The sequence below is a fragment of the Watersipora subatra genome, chromosome 1, assembly GCF_963576615.1.
Source record: "Watersipora subatra chromosome 1, tzWatSuba1.1, whole genome shotgun sequence".
NCBI classification, from domain to species: Eukaryota; Metazoa; Bryozoa; class Gymnolaemata; order Cheilostomatida; family Watersiporidae; genus Watersipora; species Watersipora subatra.
The window spans coordinates 54,726,197-54,744,545 of NC_088708.1; the positions used below are offsets into that span (position 1 = coordinate 54,726,197).

The 18,349-nt window shown below is 40.2% G+C and overlaps 20 non-coding genes across 20 annotated transcripts; all 20 read left to right on the plus strand.

Annotated features, from left to right (window-relative positions):
- The first annotated feature begins 174 nt into the window (after positions 1–174).
- Positions 175–259, plus strand: Trnai-uau (transfer RNA isoleucine (anticodon UAU)). The gene is given in 2 exon segments: positions 175–212; positions 224–259. It is a non-coding gene; the product is annotated as a tRNA-Ile (tRNA).
- A 79-nt stretch (positions 260–338) lies between these two features.
- Trnai-uau (transfer RNA isoleucine (anticodon UAU)) lies at positions 339–423 on the plus strand. The gene is given in 2 exon segments: positions 339–376; positions 388–423. It is a non-coding gene; the product is annotated as a tRNA-Ile (tRNA).
- Positions 424–1,157: 734 nt separating this feature from the next.
- On the plus strand, positions 1,158–1,242 carry Trnai-uau (transfer RNA isoleucine (anticodon UAU)). Its single transcript is given in 2 exon segments — positions 1,158–1,195; positions 1,207–1,242. It is a non-coding gene; the product is annotated as a tRNA-Ile (tRNA).
- Positions 1,243–1,321: 79 nt separating this feature from the next.
- On the plus strand, positions 1,322–1,406 carry Trnai-uau (transfer RNA isoleucine (anticodon UAU)). The gene is given in 2 exon segments: positions 1,322–1,359; positions 1,371–1,406. It is a non-coding gene; the product is annotated as a tRNA-Ile (tRNA).
- A 1,854-nt stretch (positions 1,407–3,260) lies between these two features.
- Trnai-uau (transfer RNA isoleucine (anticodon UAU)) lies at positions 3,261–3,345 on the plus strand. The gene is given in 2 exon segments: positions 3,261–3,298; positions 3,310–3,345. It is a non-coding gene; the product is annotated as a tRNA-Ile (tRNA).
- A 79-nt stretch (positions 3,346–3,424) lies between these two features.
- Positions 3,425–3,509, plus strand: Trnav-uac (transfer RNA valine (anticodon UAC)). Its single transcript is given in 2 exon segments — positions 3,425–3,462; positions 3,474–3,509. It is a non-coding gene; the product is annotated as a tRNA-Val (tRNA).
- Positions 3,510–4,407: 898 nt separating this feature from the next.
- On the plus strand, positions 4,408–4,492 carry Trnai-uau (transfer RNA isoleucine (anticodon UAU)). The gene is given in 2 exon segments: positions 4,408–4,445; positions 4,457–4,492. It is a non-coding gene; the product is annotated as a tRNA-Ile (tRNA).
- Positions 4,493–4,899: 407 nt separating this feature from the next.
- Trnai-uau (transfer RNA isoleucine (anticodon UAU)) lies at positions 4,900–4,984 on the plus strand. Its single transcript is given in 2 exon segments — positions 4,900–4,937; positions 4,949–4,984. It is a non-coding gene; the product is annotated as a tRNA-Ile (tRNA).
- A 1,555-nt stretch (positions 4,985–6,539) lies between these two features.
- Positions 6,540–6,624, plus strand: Trnai-uau (transfer RNA isoleucine (anticodon UAU)). Its single transcript is given in 2 exon segments — positions 6,540–6,577; positions 6,589–6,624. It is a non-coding gene; the product is annotated as a tRNA-Ile (tRNA).
- A 79-nt stretch (positions 6,625–6,703) lies between these two features.
- Positions 6,704–6,788, plus strand: Trnai-uau (transfer RNA isoleucine (anticodon UAU)). The gene is given in 2 exon segments: positions 6,704–6,741; positions 6,753–6,788. It is a non-coding gene; the product is annotated as a tRNA-Ile (tRNA).
- Positions 6,789–7,522: 734 nt separating this feature from the next.
- On the plus strand, positions 7,523–7,607 carry Trnai-uau (transfer RNA isoleucine (anticodon UAU)). Its single transcript is given in 2 exon segments — positions 7,523–7,560; positions 7,572–7,607. It is a non-coding gene; the product is annotated as a tRNA-Ile (tRNA).
- A 79-nt stretch (positions 7,608–7,686) lies between these two features.
- Positions 7,687–7,771, plus strand: Trnai-uau (transfer RNA isoleucine (anticodon UAU)). The gene is given in 2 exon segments: positions 7,687–7,724; positions 7,736–7,771. It is a non-coding gene; the product is annotated as a tRNA-Ile (tRNA).
- A 4,313-nt stretch (positions 7,772–12,084) lies between these two features.
- Trnai-uau (transfer RNA isoleucine (anticodon UAU)) lies at positions 12,085–12,169 on the plus strand. Its single transcript is given in 2 exon segments — positions 12,085–12,122; positions 12,134–12,169. It is a non-coding gene; the product is annotated as a tRNA-Ile (tRNA).
- Positions 12,170–12,904: 735 nt separating this feature from the next.
- Positions 12,905–12,989, plus strand: Trnai-uau (transfer RNA isoleucine (anticodon UAU)). The gene is given in 2 exon segments: positions 12,905–12,942; positions 12,954–12,989. It is a non-coding gene; the product is annotated as a tRNA-Ile (tRNA).
- Positions 12,990–13,232: 243 nt separating this feature from the next.
- Trnal-uaa (transfer RNA leucine (anticodon UAA)) lies at positions 13,233–13,317 on the plus strand. The gene is given in 2 exon segments: positions 13,233–13,270; positions 13,282–13,317. It is a non-coding gene; the product is annotated as a tRNA-Leu (tRNA).
- A 1,063-nt stretch (positions 13,318–14,380) lies between these two features.
- On the plus strand, positions 14,381–14,465 carry Trnai-uau (transfer RNA isoleucine (anticodon UAU)). Its single transcript is given in 2 exon segments — positions 14,381–14,418; positions 14,430–14,465. It is a non-coding gene; the product is annotated as a tRNA-Ile (tRNA).
- Positions 14,466–14,708: 243 nt separating this feature from the next.
- On the plus strand, positions 14,709–14,793 carry Trnai-uau (transfer RNA isoleucine (anticodon UAU)). The gene is given in 2 exon segments: positions 14,709–14,746; positions 14,758–14,793. It is a non-coding gene; the product is annotated as a tRNA-Ile (tRNA).
- A 242-nt stretch (positions 14,794–15,035) lies between these two features.
- Trnal-uaa (transfer RNA leucine (anticodon UAA)) lies at positions 15,036–15,120 on the plus strand. The gene is given in 2 exon segments: positions 15,036–15,073; positions 15,085–15,120. It is a non-coding gene; the product is annotated as a tRNA-Leu (tRNA).
- A 1,391-nt stretch (positions 15,121–16,511) lies between these two features.
- On the plus strand, positions 16,512–16,596 carry Trnai-uau (transfer RNA isoleucine (anticodon UAU)). Its single transcript is given in 2 exon segments — positions 16,512–16,549; positions 16,561–16,596. It is a non-coding gene; the product is annotated as a tRNA-Ile (tRNA).
- A 570-nt stretch (positions 16,597–17,166) lies between these two features.
- On the plus strand, positions 17,167–17,251 carry Trnal-uaa (transfer RNA leucine (anticodon UAA)). The gene is given in 2 exon segments: positions 17,167–17,204; positions 17,216–17,251. It is a non-coding gene; the product is annotated as a tRNA-Leu (tRNA).
- The last annotated feature ends 1,098 nt before the right edge of the window (positions 17,252–18,349 follow it).

Sequence of the window (18,349 nt, forward strand, 5' to 3'; positions counted from 1 at the left end):
CAAATAACAAGCTCCAGTCATGCAAATGGTTAGTGTGCTAATCTTTTAATCAGGATGACATGCAGAGGCTGTGCGTTCGAGCCTAACTTGGAGCACAATTTTATTGTGTTACAAAACATAATGGTTGTAGAAGTTTGCAATGGCAAAATTTGGTCACAAATATCTAAACCGCAAGCTCCAGTGGTGCAATCGGTTAGCGCGCTGTACTTATAAACAGTATGAGATGCAGAGGCTGTGAGTTCGAGCCTCACCTGGAGCACATTTTTATTGTGTGACAAAACATTATGATAGTAGGAAGTCGTAATGGGAAAATTTTGCCACAAATATCTAAACCACAAGCTCCAGTGGTGCAATCGGTTAGCGCGCTGTACTTATAAACAGTATGAGATGCAGAGGCTGTGAGTTCGAGCCTCACCTGGAGCACATTATTATTGTGTTACAAAACATAATATCAGTAGAAATTCGCAACGGGAAATTTTTGTCACAAATATCTAAATCACAAGCTCCAGTGGTGCAATCGGTTAGTGCGCTGTACTTATAAACAGTATGAGATGCAGAGGCTGTGAGTTCGAGCCTCACCTGGAGCACATTATTATTGTGTTACAAAACATAATGTTAGTAGGAAGTCGTAATCGGAAAATTCTGTCACAAACATCTAAACCACAAGCTCCAGTGGTGCAATTGGTTAGCGCGCTGTACTTATAAACAGTATGAGATGCGGAGGCTGTGAGTTCGAGCCTCACCTGGACCACATTTTTATTGTGTTACAAACATTATGTTAGTGGAAAGTCGTAATGGGAAAACTTTGTCACAAATATCTAAACCACAAGCTCCAGTGGTGCAATCGGTTAGTGCGCTGTACTTATAAACAGTATGAGATGCAGAGGCTGAGAGTTCGAGCCTCACCTGGAGCACATTATTATTGTGTTACAAAACATGATGTTAGTAGAAATTCGCAATGGAAATATTTGGTGAATTGTACCCAAATAACAAGCTCCAGTCATGCAAATGGTTAGTGTGCTAATCTTTTAATCAGGATGACATGCAGAGGCTGTGCGTTCGAGCCTAACTTGGAGCACAATTTTATTGTGTTACAAAACATAATGGTTGTAGAAGTTTGCAATGGCAAAATTTGGTCACAAATATCTAAACCGCAAGCTCCAGTGGTGCAATCGGTTAGCGCGCTGTACTTATAAACAGTATGAGATGCAGAGGCTGTGAGTTCGAGCCTCACCTGGAGCACATTTTTATTGTGTGACAAAACATTATGATAGTAGGAAGTCGTAATGGGAAAATTTTGTCACAAATATCTAAACCACAAGCTCCAGTGGTGCAATCGGTAAGCGCGCTGTACTTATAAACAGTATGAGATGCAGAGGCTGTGAGTTCGAGCCTCACCTGGAGCACATTTTTATTGTTTTAAAAAACATAATGTTAGTAGAAAATCGGAATGGCAAATTTTTGTCACAAATATCTCAACCACAAGCACCAGTGGCGCAATCGGTTAGCGCGCTGTACTTATAAACAGTATGAGATGCAGAGGCTGTGAGATCGAGCCTCACCTGGAGCACATTATTATTGTGTTACAAAACATAATGTTAGTAGGAAGTCGTAATCGGAAAATTCTGTTATAAATATCTAAACCACAAGCTCCAGTGGTGCAATCGGTTAGTGCGCTGTCCTTATAAACAGTATGAGATGCAGAGGCTGTGACTTCGAGCCTCACCTGGAGCAAAACTTTATTGTGTTACAAAACATGATGTTAGTGGAAATTCGCAATGGAAAATTTTTGTCACAAATATCTAAACCACAAGCTCCAGTGGCGCAATCGGTTAGCGCGCTGTACTTATAAACAGTATGAGATGCAGAGGCTGCGAGTTCGAGCTTCACCTGGAGCACATTATTATTGTGTTACAAAACATGATGTTAGTAGAAATTCGCAAAGGAAATATTTGGTGAATTGTACCCAAATCACAAGCTCCAGTCATGCAAATGTTTGGTGTGCTGATCTTATAATCAGTATGACATGCAGAGGCTGTGAGTTCGAGCCTCACCTGGAGCACATTTTTATTGTGTGACAAAACATTATGATAGTAGGAAGTCGTAATGGGAAAATTTTCTCACAAATATCTAAACCACAAGCTCCAGTGGTGCAATCGGTTAGTGCGCTGTACTTATAAACAGTATGAGATGCAGAGGCTGTGAGTTCGAGCCTCACCTGGAGCACATTATTATTGTGTTACAAAACATAATGTTAGTAGAAAGTCGCAATGGGAAAAGTTTGTCACAAATACCGAAATCACAAGCTCCAGTGGTGCAATTGGTTAGTGAGCTGTACTTAAAACAGTATGAGATGCAGAGGCTGTGAGTTCGAGCCTCACCTGGAGCACAATTTTATTGTGTTACAAAACATTATGATAGTAGAAAGTCGTAATGGGAAAACTTTGTCACAACTATCTAAACCACAAGCTCCAGTGGCGCAATCGGTTAGTGCTCTGTACTTATAAACAGCCTCACCTGGAGCACATTATTATTGTGTTACAAAACATGATGTTAGTAGAAATTCGCAATGGAAATATTTGGTGAATTGTACCCAAATCACAAGCTCCAGTCATGCAAATGGTTAGTGTGCTGATCTTATAATCAGTATGACATGCAGAGGCTGTGAGTTCGAGCCTCACCTGGAGCACAAATTTATTGTGTTACAAAACATAATGGTAGTAGAAATTCGCAATGGTAAATTTTTGTCACAAATATCTAAACCACTAGCTCCAGTGGTGCAATCGGTTAGCGCGCTGTACTTATAAACAGTATGAGATGCAGAGGCTGTGAGTTCGAGCCTCACCTTGACCACATTTTTATTGGGTTACAAAACAAAATGTTAGTAGAAAGTCGCAATGGGAAAAGTTTGTCACAAATACCGAAATCACAAGCTCCAGTGGTGCAATTGGTTAGTGAGCTGTACTTAAAAACAGTATGAGATGCAAAGGCTGTGAGTTCGAGCCTCACCTGGAGCACATTTTTATTGTTTTATAAAACATAATGTTAGTAGAAAGTCGCAATGGAAAAATTTGGTGATTTGTACCTAAATCTCAAGCTCCAGTCATGCAAATGGTAAGTGCGCTGAACTTATAATCAGTATGACATGCAGAGGCTGTGAGTTCGAGCCTCACCTGGAGCACATTTTTATTGTGTTACAAAACATAATGTTAGTAGAAATTCGGAATGGCAAATTGTTGTCACAAATATCTCAACCGCAAGCTCCAGTGGCGCAATCGGTTAGCGCGCTGTACTTATAAACAATATGAGATGCAGAGGCTGTGAGTTCGAGCCTCACCTGGAGCACATTATTATTGTGTTACAAAACATAATGTTAGTAGGAAGTCGTAATCGGAAAATTCTGTCACAAATATCTAAACCACAAGCTACAGTGGCGCAATCGGTTAGCGCGCTGTACTTACAAACAGTAGGAGATGCAGAGGCTGTGAGATCGAGCCTCACCTGGAGCAAAACTTTATTGTGTTACAAAACATAATGTTAGTGGAAATTCGCAATGGCAAATCTTTGTCACAAATATCTAAACCACAAGCTCCAGTGGCGCAATCGGTTAGTGCGCTGTACTTATAAACAGTATGAGATGCAGAGGCTGTGAGTTCGAGCTTCACCTGGAGCACATTATTATTGTGTTACAAAACATAATATCAGTAGAAATTCGCAACGGGAAATTTTTGTCACAAATATCTAAATCACAAGCTCCAGTGGTGCAATCGGTTAGTGCGCTGTACTTATAAACAGTATGAGATGCAGAGGCTGTGAGTTCGAGCCTCACCTGGAGCACATTATTATTGTGTTACAAAACATAATGTTAGTAGGAAGTCGTAATCGGAAAATTCTGTCACAAATATCTAAACCACAAGCTACAGTGGCGCAATCGGTTAGCGCGCTGTACTTATAAACAGTATGAGATGCAGAGGCTGTGAGTTCGAGCCTCACCTGGACCACATTTTTATTGTGTTACAAACATTATGTTAGTGGAAAGTCGTAATGGGAAAACTTTGTCACAAATATCTAAACCACAAGCTCCAGTGGTGCAATCGGTTAGTGCGCTGTACTTATAAACAGTATGAGATGCAGATGCTGTGAGTTGGAGCCTCACCTGGAGCACATTATTATTGTGTTACAAAACACGATGTTAGTAGAAATTCGCAATGGAAATATTTGGTGAATTGTACCCAAATAACAAGCTCCAGTCATGCAAATGGTTAGTGTGCTAATCTTATAATCAGTATGACATGCAAAGGCTGTGAGTTCGAGCCTCACCTGGAGCACATTTTTATTGTGTTACAAAACATAATGTTAGTAAAAATTCGCAATGGCAAAGTTTTGTCACAAATATCTAAACCACAAGCTCCAGTGGTGCAATCGGTTAGCGCGCTGTACTTATAAACAGTATGAGATGCAGAGGCTGTGAGTTCGAGCCTCACCTGGAGCACATTTTTATTGTGTTACAAAACATAATGTTAGTAGAAAGTCGCAATGGGAAATTTCTGTCACAAATATCTCAACCACAAGCTCCAGTGGTGCAATCGGTTAGTGCCCTGTACTTATAAACAGTATGAGATGCAGAGGCTGTGAGTTCGAGCCTCACTTGGAGCACATTTTTATTGTGTTACAAAACATAATATTAGTAGGAAGTCGTGAAGGGAAAATTTTGTCACAAATATCTAAACCACAAGCTCCAGTGGGGCAATCGGTTAGTGCGCTGTACTTATAAACAGTATGAGATGCAGAGGCTGTGAGTTCGAGCCTCACCTGGAGCACATTATTATTGTGTTACAAAACATAATGTTAGTAGGAAGTCGTAATCGGAAAATTTTGTCACAAATATCTAAACCACAAGCTCCAGTGGCGCAATCGGTTAGCGCGCTGTACTTATAAACAGTATGAGATGCAGAGGCTGTGAGTTCGAGCCTCACCTGGAGCACATTATTATTGTGTTACAAAACATAATGTTAGTAGGAAGTCGTAATCGGAAAATTTTGTCACAAATATCTAAACCACAAGCTCCAGTGGCGCAATCGGTTAGCGCGCTGTACTTATAAACAGTATGAGATGCAGAGGCTGTGAATTCGAGCCTCACATGGAGCAAAACTTGATTGTGTTACAAAACATAATGTTAGTGGAAATTCGTAATTGGAAAAATTTGCCACAAATATCTAAACCACAAGCTCCAGTGGTGCAATCGGTTAGTGCGCTGTACTTATAAACAGTATGAGATGCAGAGGCTGTGAGTTCGAGCCTCACCTGGAGCAAAACTTTATTGTGTTACAAAACATAATGTTAGTGGAAATTCGCAATGGCAAATTTTTGTCACAAATATCTAAACCACAAGGTCCAGTGGCGCAATCGGTTAGTGCGCTGTACTTATAAACAGTATGAGATGCAGAGGCTGTGAGTTCGAGCTTCACCTGGAGCACATTATAATTGTGTTACAAAACATAATATCAGTAGAAATTCGCAACTCGAAATTTTTGTCACAAATATCTAAACCACAAGCTCCAGTGGTGCAATCGTTTAGCGCGCTGTACTTATAAACAGTATGAGATGCAGAGGCTGTGAGGTCGAGCCTCACCTGGAGCACATTTTTATTGTTTTACAAAACATAATATTAGTAGAAAGTCGCAATGGAAAAATTTGGTGATTTGTTCCTAAATCTCAAGCTCCAGTCATGCAATTGGTTCGTGCGCTGAACTTATAATCAGTATGACATGCAGAGACTGTGAGTTCGAGCCTCACCTGGAGCACATTTTTATTGTGTTACAAAACATTATGATAGTAGAAAGTCGTAATGGGAAAATTTTGTCACAAATATCTAAACCACAAGCTCCAGTGGCGCAATCGTTTAGCGCGCTGTACTTATAAACAGTATGAGATGCAGAGGCTGTGAGGTCGAGCCTCACCTGGAGCACATTTTTATTGTGTTACAAAACATAGTGTCAGTAGAAGTTTGCAATGGAAAAATTTGGTGATTTGTACCCAAATCACAACCTCCAGTCGTGCAAATGGTTAGTGTGCTGATCTTATAATCAGTATGACATGCAGAGGCTGTGAGTTCGAGCCTCACCTGGAGCACATTTTTATTGTGTTATAAAACATAATGTTAGTAAAAATTCGCAATGGCAAATTTTTGTCCCAAATATCTAAACCACAAGCTCCAGTGGTGCAATCGGTTAGTGCGCTGTACTTATAAACAGTATGAGATGCAGAGGCTGTGAGTCCGAGCCTCACCTGGAGCACATTATTATTGTGTTACAAAACATGATGTTAGTAGAAATTCGCAATGGAAATATTTGGTGAATTGTACCCAAATAACAAGCTCCAGTCATGCAAATGGTTAGTGTGCTAATCTTTTAATCAGGATGACATGCAGAGGCTGTGCGTTCGAGCCTAACTTGGAGCACAATTTTATTGTGTTACAAAACATAATGGTTGTAGAAGTTTGCAATGGCAAAATTTGGTCACAAATATCTAAACCGCAAGCTCCAGTGGTGCAATCGGTTAGCGCGCTGTACTTATAAACAGTATGAGATGCAGAGGCTGTGAGTTCGAGCCTCACCTGGAGCACATTTTTATTGTGTGACAAAACATTATGATAGTAGGAAGTCGTAATGGGAAAATTTTGCCACAAATATCTAAACCACAAGCTCCAGTGGTGCAATCGGTTAGCGCGCTGTACTTATAAACAGTATGAGATGCAGAGGCTGTGAGTTCGAGCCTCACCTGGAGCACATTATTATTGTGTTACAAAACATAATATCAGTAGAAATTCGCAACGGGAAATTTTTGTCACAAATATCTAAATCACAAGCTCCAGTGGTGCAATCGGTTAGTGCGCTGTACTTATAAACAGTATGAGATGCAGAGGCTGTGAGTTCGAGCCTCACCTGGAGCACATTATTATTGTGTTACAAAACATAATGTTAGTAGGAAGTCGTAATCGGAAAATTCTGTCACAAATATCTAAACCACAAGCTCCAGTGGTGCAATTGGTTAGCGCGCTGTACTTATAAACAGTATGAGATGCAGAGGCTGTGAGTTCGAGCCTCACCTGGACCACATTTTTATTGTGTTACAAACATTATGTTAGTGGAAAGTCGTAATGGGAAAACTTTGTCACAAATATCTAAACCACAAGCTCCAGTGGTGCAATCGGTTAGTGCGCTGTACTTATAAACAGTATGAGATGCAGAGGCTGAGAGTTCGAGCCTCACCTGGAGCACATTATTATTGTGTTACAAAACATGATGTTAGTAGAAATTCGCAATGGAAATATTTGGTGAATTGTACCCAAATAACAAGCTCCAGTCATGCAAATGGTTAGTGTGCTAATCTTTTAATCAGGATGACATGCAGAGGCTGTGCGTTCGAGCCTAACTTGGAGCACAATTTTATTGTGTTACAAAACATAATGGTTGTAGAAGTTTGCAATGGCAAAATTTGGTCACAAATATCTAAACCGCAAGCTCCAGTGGTGCAATCGGTTAGCGCGCTGTACTTATAAACAGTATGAGATGCAGAGGCTGTGAGTTCGAGCCTCACCTGGAGCACATTTTTATTGTGTGACAAAACATTATGATAGTAGGAAGTCGTAATGGGAAAATTTTGTCACAAATATCTAAACCACAAGCTCCAGTGGTGCAATCGGTAAGCGCGCTGTACTTATAAACAGTATGAGATGCAGAGGCTGTGAGTTCGAGCCTCACCTGGAGCACATTTTTATTGTTTTAAAAAACATAATGTTAGTAGAAAATCGGAATGGCAAATTTTTGTCACAAATATCTCAACCACAAGCACCAGTGGCGCAATCGGATAGCGCGCTGTACTTATAAACAGTATGAGATGCAGAGGCTGTGAGATCGAGCCTCACCTGGAGCACATTATTATTGTGTTACAAAACATAATGTTAGTAGGAAGTCGTAATCGGAAAATTCTGTTATAAATATCTAAACCACAAGCTCCAGTGGTGCAATCGGTTAGTGCGCTGTCCTTATAAACAGTATGAGATGCAGAGGCTGTGACTTCGAGCCTCACCTGGAGCAAAACTTTATTGTGTTACAAAACATGATGTTAGTGGAAATTCGCAATGGAAAATTTTTGTCACAAATATCCAAACCACAAGCTCCAGTGGCGCAATCGGTTAGCGCGCTGTACTTATAAACAGTATGAGATGCAGAGGCTGTGAGTTCGAGCTTCACCTGGAGCACATTATTATTGTGTTACAAAACATGATGTTAGTAGAAATTCGCAAAGGAAATATTTGGTGAATTGTACCCAAATCACAAGCTCCAGTCATGCAAATGTTTGGTGTGCTGATCTTATAATCAGTATGACATGCAGAGGCTGTGAGTTCGAGCCTCACCTGGAGCACATTTTTATTGTGTGACAAAACATTATGATAGTAGGAAGTCGTAATGGGAAAATTTTCTCACAAATATCTAAACCACAAGCTCCAGTGGTGCAATCGGTTAGTGCGCTGTACTTATAAACAGTATGAGATGCAGAGGCTGTGAGTTCGAGCCTCACCTGGAGCACATTATTATTGTGTTACAAAACATAATGTTAGTAGAAAGTCGCAATGGGAAAAGTTTGTCACAAATACCGAAATCACAAGCTCCAGTGGTGCAATTGGTTAGTGAGCTGTACTTAAAACAGTATGAGATGCAGAGGCTGTGAGTTCGAGCCTCACCTGGAGCACAATTTTATTGTGTTACAAAACATTATGATAGTAGAAAGTCGTAATGGGAAAACTTTGTCACAACTATCTAAACCACAAGCTCCAGTGGCGCAATCGGTTAGTGCTCTGTACTTATAAACAGCCTCACCTGGAGCACATTATTATTGTGTTACAAAACATGATGTTAGTAGAAATTCGCAATGGAAATATTTGGTGAATTGTACCCAAATCACAAGCTCCAGTCATGCAAATGGTTAGTGTGCTGATCTTATAATCAGTATGACATGCAGAGGCTGTGAGTTCGAGCCTCACCTGGAGCACAAATTTATTGTGTTACAAAACATAATGGTAGTAGAAATTCGCAATGGTAAATTTTTGTCACAAATATCTAAACCACAAGCTCCAGTGGTGCAATCGGTTAGCGCGCTGTACTTATAAACAGTATGAGATGCAGAGGCTGTGAGTTCGAGCCTCACCTTGACCACATTTTTATTGGGTTACAAAACAAAATGTTAGTAGAAAGTCGCAATGGGAAAAGTTTGTCACAAATACCGAAATCACACGCTCCAGTGGTGCAATTGGTTAGTGAGCTGTACTTAAAAACAGTATGAGATGCAAAGGCTGTGAGTTCGAGCCTCACCTGGAGCACATTTTTATTGTTTTACAAAACATAATGTTAGTAGAAAGTCGCAATGGAAAAATTTGGTGATTTGTACCTAAATCTCAAGCTCCAGTCATGCAAATGGTAAGTGCGCTGAACTTATAATCAGTATGACATGCAGAGGCTGTGAGTTCGAGCCTCACCTGGAGCACATTTTTATTGTGTTACAAAACATAATGTTAGTAGAAATTCGGAATGGCAAATTGTTGTCACAAATATCTCAACCGCAAGCTCCAGTGGCGCAATCGGTTAGCGCGCTCTACTTATAAACAATATGAGATGCAGAGGCTGTGAGTTCGAGCCTCACCTGGAGCACATTATTATTGTGTTACAAAACATAATGTTAGTAGGAAGTCGTAATCGGAAAATTCTGTCACAAATATCTAAACCACAAGCTACAGTGGCGCAATCGGTTAGCGCGCTGTACTTATAAACAGTAGGAGATGCAGAGGCTGTGAGATCGAGCCTCACCTGGAGCAAAACTTTATTGTGTTACAAAACATAATGTTAGTGGAAATTCGCAATGGCAAATCTTTGTCACAAATATCTAAACCACAAGCTCCAGTGGCGCAATCGGTTAGTGCGCTGTACTTATAAACAGTATGAGATGCAGAGGCTGTGAGTTCGAGCTTCACCTGGAGAACATTATTATTGTGTTACAAAACATAATATCAGTAGAAATTCGCAACGGGAAATTTTTGTCACAAATATCTAAATCGCAAGCTCCAGTGGTGCAATCGGTTAGTGCGCTGTACTTATAAACAGTATGAGATGCAGAGGCTGTGGGTTCGAGCCTCACCTGGAGCACATTATTATTGTGTTACAAAACATAATGTTAGTAGGAAGTCGTAATCGGAAAATTCTGTCACAAATATCTCAACCGCAAGCTCCAGTGGCGCAATCGGTTAGCGCGCTCTACTTATAAACAATATGAGATGCAGAGGCTGTGAGTTCGAGCCTCACCTGGAGCACATTATTATTGTGTTACAAAACATAATGTTAGTAGGAAGTCGTAATCGGAAAATTCTGTCACAAATATCTAAACCACAAGCTACAGTGGCGCAATCGGTTAGCGCGCTGTACTTATAAACAGTAGGAGATGCAGAGGCTGTGAGATCGAGCCTCACCTGGAGCAAAACTTTATTGTGTTACAAAACATAATGTTAGTGGAAATTCGCAATGGCAAATCTTTGTCACAAATATCTAAACCACAAGCTCCAGTGGCGCAATCGGTTAGTGCGCTGTACTTATAAACAGTATGAGATGCAGAGGCTGTGAGTTCGAGCCTCACCTGGACCACATTTTTATTGTGTTACAAACATTATGTTAGTAGAAAGTCGTAATGGGAAAACTTTGTCACAAATATCTAAACCACAAGCTCCAGTGGTGCAATCGGTTAGTGCGCTGTACTTATAAACAGTATGAGATGCAGATGCTGTGAGTTGGAGCCTCACCTGGAGCACATTATTATTGTGTTACAAAACACGATGTTAGTAGAAATTCGCAATGGAAATATTTGGTGAATTGTACCCAAATAACAAGCTCCAGTCATGCAAATGGTTAGTGTGCTAATCTTATAATCAGTATGACATGCAGAGGCTGTGCGTTCGAGCCTCACCTGGAGCACAATTTTATTGTGTGACAAAACATTATGATAGTAGGAAGTCGTAATGGGAAAATTTTGTCACAAATATCTAAACCACAAGCTCCAGTGGCGCAATCGGTTAGTGCGCTGTACTTATAAACAGTATGAGATGCAGAGGCTGTGAGTTCGAGCCTCACCTTGACCACATTTTTATTGGGTTACAAAACAAAATGTTAGTAGAAAGTCGGAATGGGAAAAGTTTGTCACAAATACCGAAATCACAAGCTCCAGTGGTGCAATTGGTTAGTGAGCTGTACTTAAAAACAGTATGAGATGCAGAGGCTGTGAGTTCGAGCCTCACCTGGAGCACATTTTTATTGTTTTACAAAACATAATGTTAGTAGAAAGTCGCAATGGAAAATTTTGGTGATTTGTACCTTAATCTCAAGCTCCAGTCATGCAATTGGTAAGTGCGCTGAACTTATAATCAGTATGACATGCAGAGACTGTGAGTTCGAGCCTCACCTGGACCACACTTCTATTGTGTTACAAAACATAATGTTAGTAGAAATTCGGAAAGGCAAATTTTTGTCACAAATTTCTAAACCACAAGCTCCAGTTGCGCAATCGGTTAGCGCGCTGTACTTATAAACAGTATGAGATGCAGAGGCTGTGAGTTCGAGCTTCACCTGGAGCACATTATTATTGTGTTACAAAACATAATATCAGTAGAAATTCGCAACGGGAAATTTTTGTCACAAATATCTAAATCACAAGCTCCAGTGGTGCAATCGGTTAGTGAGCTGTACCTAAAAACAGTAGGAGATGCAGAGGCTGTGAGTTCGAGCCTCACCTGGAGCACATTTTTATTGTTTTACAAAACATAATATTAGTAGAAAGTCGCAATGGAAAAATTTGGTGATTTGTACCTTAATCTCAAGCTGCAGTCATGCAATTGGTTAGTGCGCTGAACTTATAATCAGTATGACATGCAGAGACTTTGAGTTCGAGCTTCACCTGGAGCACAATTTTATTGTTTTACAAAACATAATGTTAGTAGAAATTCGGAATGGCAAATTTTTGTCACAAATATCTCAACCACAAGCTCCAGTGGCGCAATCGGTTAGCGCGCTGTACTTATAAACAGTATGAGATGCAGAGGCTGTGAGTTCGAGCCTCACCTGGAGCACATTATTATTGTGTTACAAAACATAATGTTAGTAGGAAGTCGTAATCGGAAAATTCTGTCACAAATATCTAAACCACAAGCTCCAGTGGTGCAATCGGTTAGTGCGCTGTCCTTATAAACAGTATGAGATGCAGAGGCTGTGAGTTCGAGCCTCACCTGGAGCACAATTTTATTGTGTGACAAAACATTATGATAGTAGGAAGTCGTAATGGGAAAATTTTGTCACAAATATCTAAACCACAAGCTCCAGTGGCGCAATCGGTTAGCGTGCTGTACTTATAAACAGTATGAGATGCAGAGGCTGTGAGTTCGAGCCTCACCTTGATCACATTTTTATTGGGTTACAAAACAAAATGTTAGTAGAAAGTCGGAATGGGAAAAGTTTGTCACAAATACCGAAATCACAAGCTCCAGTGGTGCAATTGGTTAGTGAGCTGTACTTAAAAACAGTATGAGATGCAGAGGCTGTGAGTTCGAGCCTCACCTGCAGCACATGTTTATTGTTTTACGAAACATAATGTTAGTAGAAAGTCGCAATGGAAAATTTTGGTGATTTGTACCTTAATCTCAAGCTCCAGTCATGCAATTGGTAAGTGCGCTGAACTTATAATCAGTATGACATGCAGAGACTGTGAGTTCGAGCCTCACCTGGAGCACATTTTTATTGTGTTACAAAACATAATGTTAGTAGAAATTCGGAATGGCAAATTGTTGTCACAAATATCTCAACCGCAAGCTCCAGTGGCGCAATCGGTTAGCGCGCTGTACTTATAAACAGTATGAGATGCAGAGGCTGTGAGTTCGAGCCTCACCTGAAGCAAAACTTTATTGTGTTACAAAACATAATGTTAGTGGAAATTCGCAATGGCAAATTTTTGTCACAAATATCTAAACCACAAGCTCCAGTGGTGCAATCGGTTAGCGCGTTGTACTTATAAACAGTATGAGATGCAGAGGCTGTGAGTTCGAGCCTCACCTGGAGCACATTTTTATTGTGTTACAAAACATTATGATAGTAGAAAGTCGTAATGGGAAAGTTTTGTCACAAATATCTAAACCACAAGCTCCAGTGGTGCAATCGGTTAGTGCGCTGTACTTAAAAACAGTATGAGATGCAGATGCTGTGAGTTCGAGCCTCACCTGGAGCACATTATTATTGTGTTACAAAACACGATGTTAGTAGAAATTCGCAATGGAAATATTTGGTGAATTGTACCCAAATAACAAGCTCCAGTCATGCAAATGGTTAGTGTGCTAATCTTATAATCAGTATGAGATGCAGAGGCTGTGAGTTCGAGCTTCACCTGGAGCACATTATAATTGTGTTACAAAACAAAATGTTAGTAGAAAGTCGCAATGGGAAAAGTTTGTCACAAATACCGAAATCACAAGCTCCAGTGGTGCAATTGGTTAGTGAGCTGTACTTAAAAACAGTATGAGATGCAGAGGCTGTGAGTTCGAGCCTCACCTTGAGCACATTTTTATTGTTTTACAAAACATAATGTTAGTAGAAAGTCGCAATGGAAAATTTTGGTGATTTGTACCTTAATCTCAAGCTCCAGTCATGCAATTGGTAAGTGCGCTGAACTTATAATCAGTATGACATGCAGAGACTGTGAGTTCGAGCCTCACCTGGACCACACTTCTATTGTGTTACAAAACATAATGTTAGTAGAAATTCGGAAAGGCAAATTTTTGTCACAAATATCTAAACCACAAGCTCCAGTTGCGCAATCGGTTAGCGCGCTGTACTTATAAACAGTATGAGATGCAGAGGCTGTGAGTTCGAGCTTCACCTGGAGCACATTATTATTGTGTTACAAAACATAATATCAGTAGAAATTCGCAACGGGAAATTTTTGTCACAAATATCTAAATCACAAGCTCCAGTGGTGCAATCGGTTAGTGAGCTGTACCTAAAAACAGTAGGAGATGCAGAGGCTGTGAGTTCGAGCCTCACCTGGAGCACATTTTTATTGTTTTACAAAACATAATATTAGTAGAAAGTCGCAATGGAAAAATTTGGTGATTTGTACCTTAATCTCAAGCTGCAGTCATGCAATTGGTTAGTGCGCTGAACTTATAATCAGTATGACATGCAGAGACTTTGAGTTCGAGCTTCACCTGGAGCACAATTTTATTGTTTTACAAAACATAATGTTAGTAGAAATTCGGAATGGAAAATTTTTGTCACAAATATCTCAACCACAAGCTCCAGTGGCGCAATCGGTTAGCGCGCTGTACTTATAAACAGTATGAGATGCAGAGGCTGTGAGTTCGAGCCTCACCTGGAGCACATTATTATTGTGTTACAAAACATAATGTTAGTAGGAAGTCGTAATCGGAAAATTCTGTCACAAATATCTAAACCACAAGCTCCAGTGGTGCAATCGGTTAGTGCGCTGTCCTTATAAACAGTATGAGATGCAGAGGCTGTGAGTTCGAGCCTCACCTGGAGCAAAACTTTATTGTGTTACAAAACATGATGTTAGTGGAAATTCGCAATGGAAAACTTTTGTCACAAATATCTAAACCACAAGCTCCAGTGGTGCAATCGGTTAGCGCGCTGTACTTATAAACAGTATGAGATGCAGAGGCTGTGAGTTCGAGCCTCACCTGGAGCACATTTTTATTGTTTTACAAAACATAGTGTCAGTAAAATTTGCAATGGAAAAATTTGGTGATTTGTACCCAAATCACAAGCTCCAGTGGTGCAATCGGTTAGCGCGCTGTACTTATAAACAGTATGAGATGCAGAGGCTGTGAGATCGAGCCTCACCGCGAGCACATTATTATTGTGTTACAAAACATAATGTTAGTAGAAAGTCGCAATTGGAAAAATTTGCCACAAAGATCTAAAGCACAAGCTCCAGTGGTGCAATCGGTTAGTGCGCTGTACTTAAAAACAGTATGACATGCAGAGGCTGTGAGATCGAGCCTCACCTGGAGCAAAACTTTATTGTGTTACAAAACATGATGTTAGTGGAAATTCGCAATGGAAAATTTTTGTCACAAATATCTAAACCACAAGCTCCAGTGGCGCAATCGGTTAGCGCGCTGTACTTATAAACAGTATGAGATGCAGAGGCTGTGAGTTCGAGCTTCACCTAGAGCACATTATTATTGTGTTACAAAACATGATGTTAGTAGAAATTCGCAAAGGAAATATTTGGTGAATTGTACCCAAATCACAAGCTCCAGTCATGCAAATGTTTGGTGTGCTGATCTTATAATCAGTATGACATGCAGAGGCTGTGAGTTCGAGCCTCACCTGGAGCACATTTTTATTGTGTGACAAAACATTATGATAGTAGGAAGTCGTAATGGGAAAATTTTCTCACAAATATCTAAACCACAAGCTCCAGTGGTGCAATCGGTTAGTGCGCTGTACTTATAAACAGTATGAGATGCAGAGGCTGTAAGTTCGAGCCTCACCTTGACCACATTTTTATTGGGTTACAAAACAAAATGTTAGTAGAAACTCGCAATGGGAAAAGTTTGTCACAAATACCGAAATCACAAGCTCCAGTGGTGCAATTGGTTAGTGAGCTGTATTTAAAAACAGTATGAGATGCAGAGGCTGTGAGTTCGAGCCTCACCTGGAGCACATTTTTATTGTTTTACAAAACATAATGTTAGTAGAAAGTCGCAATGGAAAAATTTGGTGATTTGTACCTTAATCTCAAGCTCCAGTCATGCAATTGGTAAGTGCGCTGAACTTATAATCAGTATGACATGCAGAGACTGTGAGTTCGAGCCTCACCTGGACCATACTTTTATTGTGTTACAAAACATTATGTTAGTAGAAATTCGGAATGGCAAATTTTTGTCACAAATATCTAAACCACAAGCTCCAGTGGCGCAATCGGTTAGCGCGCTGTACTTATAAACAGTATGAGATGCAGAGGCTGTGAGTTCGAGCTTCACCTGGAGCACATTATTATTGTGTTACAAAACATAATATCAGTAGAAATTCGCAACGGGAAATTTTTGTCACAAATATCTAAATCACAAGCTCCAGTGGTGCAATCGGTTAGTGAGCTGTACCTAAAAACAGTAGGAGATGCAGAGGCTGTGAGTTCGAGCCTCACCTGGAGCACATTTTTATTGTTTTACAAAACATAATATTAGTAGAAAGTCGCAATGGAAAAATTTGGTGATTTGTACCTTAATCTCAAGCTGCAGTCATGCAATTGGTTAGTGCGCTGAACTTATAATCAGTATGACATGCAGAGACTTTGAGTTCGAGCTTCACCTGGAGCACAATTTTATTGTTTTACAAAACATAATGTTAGTAGAAATTCGGAATGGCAAATTTTTGTCACAAATATCTCAACCACAAGCTCCAGTGGCGCAATCGGTTAGCGCGCTGTACTTATAAACAGTATGAGATGCAGAGGCTGTGAGTTCGAGCCTCACCTGGAGCACATTATTATTGTGTTACAAAACATAATGTTAGTAGGAAGTCGTAATCGGAAAATTCTGTCACAAATATCTAAACCACAAGCTCCAGTGGTGCAATCGGTTAGTGCGCTGTCCTTATAAACAGTATGAGATGCAGAGGCTGTGAGTTCGAGCCTCACCTGGAGCAAAACTTTATTGTGTTACAAAACATGATGTTAGTGGAAATTCGCAATGGAAAACTTTTGTCACAAATATCTAAACCACAAGCTCCAGTGGTGCAATCGGTTAGCGCGCTGTACTTATAAACAGTATGAGATGCAGAAGCTGTGAGTTCGAGCCTCACCTGGAGCACATTTTTATTGTTTTACAAAACATAGTGTCAGTAAAATTTGCAATGGAAAAATTTGGTGATTTGTACCCAAATCACAAGCTCCAGTGGTGCAATCGGTTAGCGCGCTGTACTTATAAACAGTATGAGATGCAGAGGCTGTGAGATCGAGCCTCACCGCGAGCACATTATTATTGTGTTACAAAACATAATGTTAGTAGAAAGTCGCAATTGGAAAAATTTGCCACAAAGATCTAAAGCACAAGCTCCAGTGGCGCAATCGGTTAGTGCGCTGTACTTAAAAACAGTATGACATGCAGAGGCTGTGAGATCGAGCCTCACCTGGAGCAAAACTTTATTGTGTTACAAAACATGATGTTAGTGGAAATTCGCAATGGAAAATTTTTGTCACAAATATCTAAACCACAAGCTCCAGTGGCGCAATCGGTTAGCGCGCTGTACTTATAAACAGTATGAGATGCAGAGGCTGTGAGTTCGAGCTTCACCTAGAGCACATTATTATTGTGTTACAAAACATGATGTTAGTAGAAATTCGCAAAGGAAATATTTGGTGAATTGTACCCAAATCACAAGCTCCAGTCATGCAAATGTTTGGTGTGCTGATCTTATAATCAGTATGACATGCAGAGGCTGTGAGTTCGAGCCTCACCTGGAGCACATTTTTATTGTGTGACAAAACATTATGATAGTAGGAAGTCGTAATGGGAAAATTTTCTCACAAATATCTAAACCACAAGCTCCAGTGGTGCAATCGGTTAGTGCGCTGTACTTATAAACAGTATGAGATGCAGAGGCTGTAAGTTCGAGCCTCACCTTGACCACATTTTTATTGGGTTACAAAACAAAATGTTAGTAGAAACTCGCAATGGGAAAAGTTTGTCACAAATACCGAAATCACAAGCTCCAGTGGTGCAATTGGTTAGTGAGCTGTATTTAAAAACAGTATGAGATGCAGAGGCTGTGAGTTCGAGCCTCACCTGGAGCACATTTTTATTGTTTTACAAAACATAATGTTAGTAGAAAGTCGCAATGGAAAAATTTGGTGATTTGTACCTTAATCTCAAGCTCCAGTCATGCAATTGGTAAGTGCGCTGAACTTATAATCAGTATGACATGCAGAGACTGTGAGTTCGAGCCTCACCTGGACCATACTTTTATTGTGTTACAAAACATTATGTTAGTAGAAATTCGGAATGGCAAATTTTTGTCACAAATATCTAAACCACAAGCTCCAGTGGCGCAATCGGTTAGCGCGCTGTACTTATAAACAGTATGAGATGCAGAGGCTGTGAGTTCGAGCTTCACCTGGAGCACATTATTATTGTGTTACAAAACATAATATCAGTAGAAATTCGCAACGGGAAATTTTTGTCACAAATATCTAAATCACAAGCTCCAGTGGTGCAATCGGTTAGTGAGCTGTACCT